Genomic DNA, 10227 nt, shown 5'->3' on the forward strand with positions numbered 1-10227 from the left:
GCTCCTCTCCAATGTTATGGCTTGGGAAGGATGGAGTCTTGCTCCCCTCTCCGTTATACAGTATCTGTAATTGCCAGCTAAGAAAATCAGTATAATCCTGAGTCAGTGAATACCTCTTAGAAACTATATCCTCTTCTAAAAAATATGATGGACTTACTGACAGACTGTAAAATATGAATCTTATTTCCATTTAATCAGTTCTAAGGGACCCAAAAGTCAGAACACGAGGGGCTGGAAATTGGTAACATGAATGCTTTTCACAAATGTCATTAATTTAAAATCATTGTCAAGTCAGTAGCTACTACCAGCTGTCATATCATCTATCAGAGGATTAGTGGTTGCCTATCACTGCTGAAGAGTCACACATTCTTCTCCACTTGTCCTAAGACTATGAAATTCTACAAAGATGGCTTTTCCACTTATGAAACAGCAACTAACTAAGGAAAATTAAAAAATTGGTCATTTTTGGTCTTTCTTCATGTTTTACATGAGAATTATTTCAAGGAAAATTAAACAGCCGAAAAGTTTTTCCGCAATTTTTTCTTCCCTCCTCACAAGTGTCATGATTGCACACATCTGCAGAAACTGTCTTTATGTATATTAAGTCAGTCTTTCAGGAATCTTTGTAACTCTGAAGCAAAGAAACCTTACCCAAGCTTTGTTTCGCTACCAAATGCATTTTTTAATAGCCTGCTGCAAGACACAAATTACATGGCAATTCATCTTGCCTTTACCATCTTTGTCCTCGGCTGGCACATTTAATTGTCTTACAAACAGACTACCTGGTATCTTATGTCACAGTAAACTTTCACTAACTATGACCTGGCTTCCATAAGATTCATCGAGATTTGCTGATGAGGTGCCTTACAAAAGTTTAGCTGCCACAAGAACAGTGAAGAGATGTAGCAACTGTTGGTCCTTCTGACACATAACATAAGGTCCTTTTGACCTTATGTCCCTTTCTCTGTCCCTCCTCCTCTCCTATTCTCCACCAAACAAAAATTAACCACCTCAAGTCTTTAAGTATCACTGTGCTGGTTTTGGCTGGGATAGAGTTAATTTTCTTCACAGTAGCTAGCATGGGGCTGTGTTTTGGATTTGTGCTGAAAACAGTGTTGATAACACAGGGATGGTTTTGTTATTGCTGAGCAGTGCTGACACAGAGTCAAGGCCTTTTCTGCTTCTCACCCCACCCCACCAGCGAGCAGGCTGGGGGGGCACAAGAAGCTGGGAGGGGACACAGCTGTGACGGCTGACCCCAACTGACCAAAGGAATATTCCACACCATATGACATCATGCTGAGCATATAAAGCTGGGGGAGGAAGAAGGAAGGGGGGGGACATTTGGAGCGATGGCGTTTGTCTTCCCAAGTCACCGTTACGTGTGATGGAGCCCTGCTTTCCTGGAAATGACTGAACACCTGCCTGCCGATGGGAAGTGGTGAATGAATTCCTTGTTTTGCTTTGCTTGCGTGTGCGGCTTTTGCTTTACCTATTACACTGTCTTCATCTCAGCCCATGAGTTTTCTCACTTTTACTCTTCTGATTCTCTTCCCCATCCCGCTGAGGTGGAGTGAGCAAGTGGCTGTGTAGGGCTTAGCTGCCTTATGGGGTTAAACCATGACAGTTACTGACAGCTTTGGACATCTGTGGTATTTCATCTCACGAGAGGGTTCTGCCTGATAGATCAGTCTCACACACTGCTAACACCAAGTCTCCATAAACAATGGCTGTACGTTGCAGAGAATCATTTGTCAGCTAAACAAGCTGTCAGACAGTTTCTGTCATCTTAAGATTAATTATAAAGCTGCAGTTTTTGAATAGTTCATGAAAAAAATTCATCAAAACCCCCAGTTTGATAGTCAAATGTCCACAGACAAAGAATCCACATCTGAAAATCTGCACATTTCGTTCATTATTCTTGATACAGCTTTCAGTACCTCGTATAGCAAAGGCCATCAAATTTCCTATTAAATAAAAGGTCTAAAGCACTTCAGCTCACCATTAAAGATCAAACTAGCACAATTTTTGTCCATGTTTTATTTCTTTCACAAGCAAGCTGGTGACTCCTTTTTCCCCTATACTAGTAATTTCACATCTTTTTGAATTCTAAATAATGTTTATTAAACACAAGTCACTGCCCTGACAAGAGCCACATATACGTACAGGAAGAACAGTGGATCACAGGACACTGCAAGTAAGTCAGGTTTGACACTAAGGTTGCAGAAGGGACTCTAGCAGTCCTAAAAACCTCAACTGGTGACATTTGTAAAGAGCATCCATGATAAAGTTAAGGAAGAATAAAAAACAGCATTTCTATGCTGTCATAAATTTCATATCCAAGTTTTATTTTCCTCCTACTGAAACACTAACATACTTAATGGAACAGAAGGTAAAAACAGAAGAAAACTCAATTTGACAACAGGAAAGTGTTTCATAGTAACAATGTTCTGATACTCTCAAATTGGAATATTTCATTTGGCATTGCTGTGCTCAATATTTTCATTTTGAAGTATTCGATATTGACTTTTATTTTATGACAGGCTGCATTGTTTCAGGAATGTTTGAAAGTCTCATTTTTCTGTCTCTGATTGCCATTATGTCCCACAGCAAAACAAAAACCTATTTCATTAGGTTGCAGATGTGGAGACAACATGCTTTCAGGACTCTGTTCTTAACTCTTATAATGATACCTCAGGATCACACAGCAGCTAAGTTTCAAAAAGACAAAGAACAACAAAGATCTATATTTTCACAGTATGTCATCCACTGTCATATACTCTATCTCAAGAAAACTGTCTAAGGAAAAACCGTATTTTGATATACCCAGTCCTCACCAGGGAATCAGACATAACTTTAGTCATGGACAAAAACACCTACAGTAACTCTGTACATCAATTCTGATCACTGATTTTATACATGTTTTTGTAATGCCAACAGAAAGAACGTGCTTCCAACATGAAAGTTAACATTATTTCCCCCAAAACCCGTGCAGAGTATTTTTAACTTTTACCATAGAATCAGATACAAATTATTGACAATTCAAGATCTTCTCAAGCCAAGGAAGGAGACTAATAACCAACATCATAACTTCACGTTACTGGACAGCTTTATTTTAATTCGTAGTGGGAAGCAGGAGATGAACAGGTTTTTGGCACTGAAGCAAATCAGTCTCTGAAGAATTCATTGGAAAAAATTTTTAAACACATGATCAAATTAAGCAGTATTACAACCGAGATATGTGTAAATTTCCTTGCAAAGTGATACTTAACTTGGGAAAAAAAAAGGACTCAGAAGTGCAATTCATAGCATCCTTGGCTTTTTAGGCACACAGCATTAGCTCCATATTTTCAGTCAGGAAAATACCTGTATACTAATTAAAATTTAAACTTGGGGCCAGGGTAGGAAAAAATGAGCCTTCTAGAACTGAATTCAAAACACGAACTGAGTTTTATACCATTTTTATGTTATCAGTGGGGCAAGAAATTAAGTTTGCAGTAGCTACAGCTTCATTTAGGTACAGATTATATACAAGTGTATCATCTACAGTATTTCTTTAAATGCCTATTAAAGCCTATGAATAAGACTGAAAACAAAAACGAAACATGAAAAACGGATATTGTCAAACCTGTCCAGGACTTTGATAACTGACATAGTAGCAATATAACACATCGGGAGGGGATTTAATCCTACAAATGGATTAACACTTTCTGGGTTAGAAATACTATTGTAAGAAAACAGGGATATCACCTTTACCTACAAACAAGGGATATAAATATTTTGGGTTGTTTTTTGGAAACTTCTGGATGTTTGGTATCTTTACTATAACAACAGTCTGTATTAACATTGTAACAGGAACCTCTGGGAAAATTTTCACAAGTACTTCAGAGAGGTTGGACTTACCTTCTGAACAACCACTGGAGTAGATCCGAGTTCATAAAAAAATCTGATAAAACCAGTATGTCTTTAAGTATTCAAGGCTGTAAGTATTTGAAATCACTACTTCACTCTGAAACCGCAGGGTAGCCAACATTTCCTAGTCTCTTTGAAAGTTCTGAAGGAAAAAAAATCTTACCAAAGAGATTACTGCATTTTAAGTAGCCCCTGATAACCTCTATCCATGAAACCACCAGATGACGAATGAGATAAATTTGTGGAGGGGTTTTTTGTTCGTTTTTTTCTGTTGTAGAACTGTTTTGACTGCAACTGAAAAACTGTCTTTGTGGGACATATGTATAATATATTCTGTGTAAGAACTGTCATTATACAGAATATTTTTTGCCTCTGATATTTCTTCATGCCACACATTAGTTAGAAATATGCTATTTACTTACCAATAAATCAAAATATTTAATAAGAACTTGACTTTTCTTACACTGAATGTCAAGCACAAATCATGAAGTAGACTATTTAAAGAAGTTATTTTGCTTTTTGTTAGTCTTCCCCAACAATATCATCTAGGCATCCAGTACGCATCATACTATGTGAATTTAGAGCCTTAAAAAATAATCCCTGATTTTTGCAAATTCTTTTTTGTTTTTTTTTAAGGAAACATTAATTTGTGGGAATTATTTCTCACTGAGCACTGTGCTAGCATATTTCACTCTTAAGCCCGGCATACTGTCCAAAAGTTACTGGTGTAAGTTTACTACATTAGCCAGACATTATTAATTACTTATTGCTCTAAATAACTAAGGTTGGGAACACTGTGGTGCTTACAATGCCAGCTGACAGCTCTTGATACTTCCTTTGCACAATCTGATTGTCAAATGGAGCCAATAATGACAGGACTTCATCTGTATTTCTCTAAAATATAACAAGTTTTCAGTTTGGGAGAGTTTTCAGAATTTTTTTATACTACTCAGCTATCAAGGGAATTCTCTAGATATATAATTGATATAGTAGCTTTATCTTTTACATCACAGTATTGCAAGATTGGTAACATCCCGTCTAGATCAAAACACAATATATTGAGGATCCACTGCAGAGTTATGGAAAAACATTGACAGAAAGCTGTTATACTTAAAGAAGATATCAGTGAAACCCGACTTTACCAGCAGCATAAGGAATAGAAAAACCTCAGCAGCTTGATTAATGTCGTTCTTGTAACAAACATAAAACAGTGCTGCATTCTTTGAATTTTGGAACGGATGAGAATGATGCCTTAAGGAAAGAGCATTTTCTATTAGAAATTCCTTAAATTATTCTTATTCTAGTATAGGAGCAGAATGAGCCAACGAGTCTGCATATCTGGCAGTGAGAACTCTGAAGTGATTTATAGAGCTTTTTGTGCTTGAAATTTTATTGTAAACTTACTTTAAAAAACAACTCACTCATCTATTAATACTTAAGAACACATGCAGGGTCTGATGTTTGCTATGTTAAGCAAACATTCCTTAAATTATTCTTATTCTAGTATAGGAGCAGAATGAGCCAACGAGTCTGCATATCTGGCAGTGAGAACTCTGAAGTGATTTATAGAGCTTTTTGTGCTTGAAATTTTATTGTAAACTTACTTTAAAAAACAACTCACTCATCTATTAATACTTAAGAACACATGCAGGGTCTGATGTTTGCTATGTTAAGCAAACAGAAAGGATTTCAAAGCTAAATAAACATTGTCAGAACTTCTTTCTTTTCCAGTAAAGGCTGAAGCTTGTTAGAGGGAAGAGAAAGCACTGAGAAGTAGTGGGGTACTGAGAATGGAAGACTGACATCAAAGTTGTGCAATACCTTGTAACAGTTGATTCTCTTTCCTCATTGTAAAATAGGATTTCTGACAACCTCAAGTAAAATGCACCTTTTCTAAATACTATTTTTATATGCCAAATATACCTCAAGTATCTGCTTTCATACATTTTTTACTTACGGTCGTCAAAAAGATACAGTTCAAAGAACTACAGGATCAAAAAAGCCCAGTTACATATATAAAAGCTGTAACAGATATAGATCTCTTTCTATAGATGCATTGGTCCACTTTTTTCTTTTCTTTTTTTTTTTTCCCTTGCTTGCATAATTTATTACACACAAGTTTAAGTTTGTGTTGTAAGCCAGAATCGGAATCATGGAAGGGAATGCTATGAAGTTATTAAAAAAAATATTACCTCAGAACTTAACACAACTGGAAAGACAAGAAAAGTACTAGGATAACATAAAAATTCAAGAACATAGGTATTTTATTTCCAATAGCACTGATGACAGACACACTTTTGTAGAGGGAATTATACACAAAAATAATTCAGTAGAATATTACTTGTGCCGCAGAGGAAGCCTACCAAGAGGAGTAAGTCTTTTGCCAAGCCACATTTGTTAAACATGTTTAGTGCAACTCCCTTGTGTTTTGCCACCTGGGACTTGAGGATACAGGAGTTAATTCTGCCATAGTTCTCTGAATATACAAAATACTAGTTATCTTAACCAAGCGGGACAAAACTGGCCCAAATTCAATTAATCTCAGTGAAGTGTCACAAGAACATAATGCCTCAAAATTAACTTCTCAGACCTAAGTCCACATCATACACAAAAAGTCACGCAGGCCTGATTTCATTGTGCATGTATAACTATAGACAGTTTCCCAGCTGGTGCTTTCACATGACAGTAGGTTTAATATTTTACAAATACATTGTTTCAAAAATTTTGCTTTCCTACGGCATCCAGACAGAAACTATACTGTACTTGCTCACAGCACGATGAAACTGAGCGTTACCGCCAGTTTTGACTTGGAAAGCTAGCAGCAAAATTTACTCCATTTCTGATACAAGTTAGGTATAGAAAATGTATTTCTTTCAGGGTTTTAGTCTATACATAAACCATTCCTTCCAGTGATTGCTGACATTCCATAAGAAACTTTTCCTTATGAAAGTGACAATGACAGGGTAGTCTTCCTTTAAAATTTCTATCCATATTGAGAAGAAACTATTGTCTGAAAAAATAAAACTTCTCTGGAACACAAAATACATCAAAAATAATTACGATAAATGACTTCTTAGACCTCAGAGGAAAATATATTCTATTTGCACATGCCGTACTATCAGGCTTACTTCTAAGCTCTACTTATAACACACCCTGCACTTGAAGCTCTAACATTGTAATAAGAGATGCAATAAACCTCCTTTTCTCATTAAAACCAAAGTAACCATTTTTATTAGAAAAGTGAGCTAATAACTAGAGTCACTCCTGATTGTCAGTCAAACAGAATCCACAACAGTTTCATCCAGGGAGAGTACCTCCAGAAAAGCCTTTCTTCAAAAGGTACATAAGGTAAGAAAAGTCCGTGAAATAGAGACACTTGTTCAAGAGAAAAATCCTGGTTTTCTATGTCATGCTAGGTATGTATACATCCATAGAATATGACTATTCTGATAGTACTAAAACTCTCATTCATCCAAGTGAAATTTGGCGTTAATTAACATTTTAGGTCTGTTAAGTAACAAAACCTGGAAATACGATCACGCAATAGGAATTTATTTAAAAGTCAGGCTAAAAATCAACCTCTCAATTAATCTGAGTAAAATTACACCTCTTCGACACGCACCCATTCTTGACTTTCAGATTGTTGTTAATGAGGAATTCATCACAACCTTGAATAAGCTGATCCAGCAGCTAAGTGACCCTTACTGTTGAAAGCATGTTCCTCCGTATCTCACAATCTGTCTAGCTTCAGCTTCCCCCCAAAAAAAACACATTATATCTTTCATTATTATTGAAGCAGAGAGGACTAGGTATATATTTGAAGAGCATGGGCACATCATAGCTCTTACCTCCACATTCTAAACCTGTTCCTTTTGTTTCCCCTACAGAGGCCACAGCATCCCTACAATAAAGAACAGTACCAATACGTTGCTCTTGCCTGAACTTTGCATCCCACCAGAAATTTAGTACAAAACAAACAACAAAAAAACCCCCAAAACCCCACACGACCACCAGCCACAAATACACACTTTGGGGAAAAAAAGGGCAGGAGTCTGATTAGAGCTGCCTTAAACAGTTTTGGGGTTAGAGGTTACTTACATTAATGTTTCTAGCATTTCAATGCAACAGACTTTTCCAACAGGACAGACAAAATCTTGCAGCATTACTGCCTTTCATTACCAAATCATGGACATCTTTCTGATAACATCCAGACTTCTAGAAAAGCATGTATTTAGAAACTTCCGTTGCTCCAAAGCTTTAACAACCATGATGATGTAGCCAGCAAGTTTCAGAAACAGTTAATCGTAGTGTATTTTTCCATATCCTCCACAACTGTCCAATAAAGATAGCTCCGTGTATAGCTGCACCACAGCTTGAGGGAGTCGTTTTGAGTTTATGTCTCCTTCTCGTATTTGAACATAGATAATCCTGCCATGAGTTCCTTAAAATCTAGTTTTCTTTCCAAGTGTCACAATTAATGCAAATTAGGTTTGAGCACAGCAAAAACAGAAACTTAAGATCAAAGCCTGGAAGGATAAAATACTTCTGGTTTAGAGAAGCTAGTAAGAAGTGAGCAGAGGAATAAATTTTTAAATTTTACTGACAGTCCAAAAGCTATAATTTCTTTTCTCTAAAAGCAACTTTATGGTATTTCAAGAACTCAATAAAATGAGACTATCTTTTCTTTTGAGAAAAAGCTACCTTCTTTTTCTCTCTCTCATGAATCAGAAACTCAAATGGACACAACTGTTTCTCAGCAATAGTAAATGTTTGACATTCATTTGTAACATCAGCATTTTCAACAATTTCAGAAGTTCATAAATTTGAAGCAATGATAACTAATGGATTTGAGTGCAAGTATAGTCATTCCTACTAACAAATAGCAGTCAGTTCAACTAGACCACTGCATCATCTCACAGGATGTATACACACATGCACAAATGAAGGATAAAGGGTAGCGATTTTTGAAACAATATTAGGTATTCATTAATTACCAGATGAACTGTCTCATCTTCTACTAGCTCAGAGGTAAAATTAAAGTTAACTATACCCCTAAATAACTGAAATAAATTACCACTGACATCACAGTATACAAAATCCTCATTAAATGTATAATAAAAAAAGTATTAAAGATGTCCACATGCATATTATGTCTCCATTCAAAAAAAACAAGTCATATTTTCCTGGAACATGACATGCAGCTGTTAAATTAAACTTTCTTTGTAAACTACACCTTTATAAAACTAGGAGATCAAAGTTGAATGATTTAAAAAAAAAGTATCAGGATTAGGAGGATTATGAGGTAGAAGCTCCCCACCCCCATGCACTAGTTTATCAGTGGAGTAACAGAAAAGAGATGCACTGACACAAAAAGGGTCATTTATTTCTGTGATTCTTTTTTCTTCAGTGATAAGACCACAACACTGGAGATAATTTTCCTTAATATTTTTAGGCTTAGCTTTCACAGAAGTCTGTACAGAAGCTGTTCTGAACACCTGCTGCTTACAGTGCACGTGGAAGAAGAGGAGTCCTTTAAAGATAGGCTGCCAGATATGCCTCAAACTCAACTTAATGGAAAGTCATGTTGGGATTTAATTACCTCTATTTCAAGATACAGTTTTCCTAATATTTTGGCTGAATTTTATATTTGAAGGGATTCCTATTCCTATTCCCTATATTTGATAGGGAAAATAACAACAGGGAGAAGTGCAACATAAAATTAATTCTGCTGTGGTTTATGACTAAATATAAAACCACTCTCAGGTACAGTTAAATTTTACCCTAGGGAGAAAAACTCAAGTAATTAAAACAGTCTAGAGATCACGTGTTCATTAACTTATCTCCTGATGGCAGCACTTCTCTTCTTCCTGTAGTTCAGCTGTATTGGAGAGACAGGCCACATATGCACTGCGAAACACCCCCCCTGTAAAAACCATTTACAATTTTGAAAAGGTTATCTAAAGAAAGGAACCCGCCGCGGGATGCCCGAGGGATTCCTATTCCTATTCCCTATATTTGATAGGGAAAATAACAACAGGGAGAAGTGCAACATAAAATTAATTCTGCTGTGGTTTATGACTAAATATAAAACCACTCTCAGGTACAGTTAAATTTTACCCTAGGGAGAAAAACTCAAGTAATTAAAACAGTCTAGAGATCACGTGTTCATTAACTTATCTCCTGATGGCAGCACTTCTCTTCTTCCTGTAGTTCAGCTGTATTGGAGAGACAGGCCACATCACATATGCAAAACACCCCCCCTGTAAAAACCATTTACAATTTTGATAACGTTATCTTAAGAAAGGAACCGAACCC

The sequence above is a fragment of the Aptenodytes forsteri genome, unplaced genomic scaffold, assembly GCF_000699145.1.
Source record: "Aptenodytes forsteri isolate BGI_AS27 unplaced genomic scaffold, ASM69914v1 Scaffold371, whole genome shotgun sequence".
Taxonomy (NCBI): domain Eukaryota; kingdom Metazoa; phylum Chordata; class Aves; order Sphenisciformes; family Spheniscidae; genus Aptenodytes; species Aptenodytes forsteri.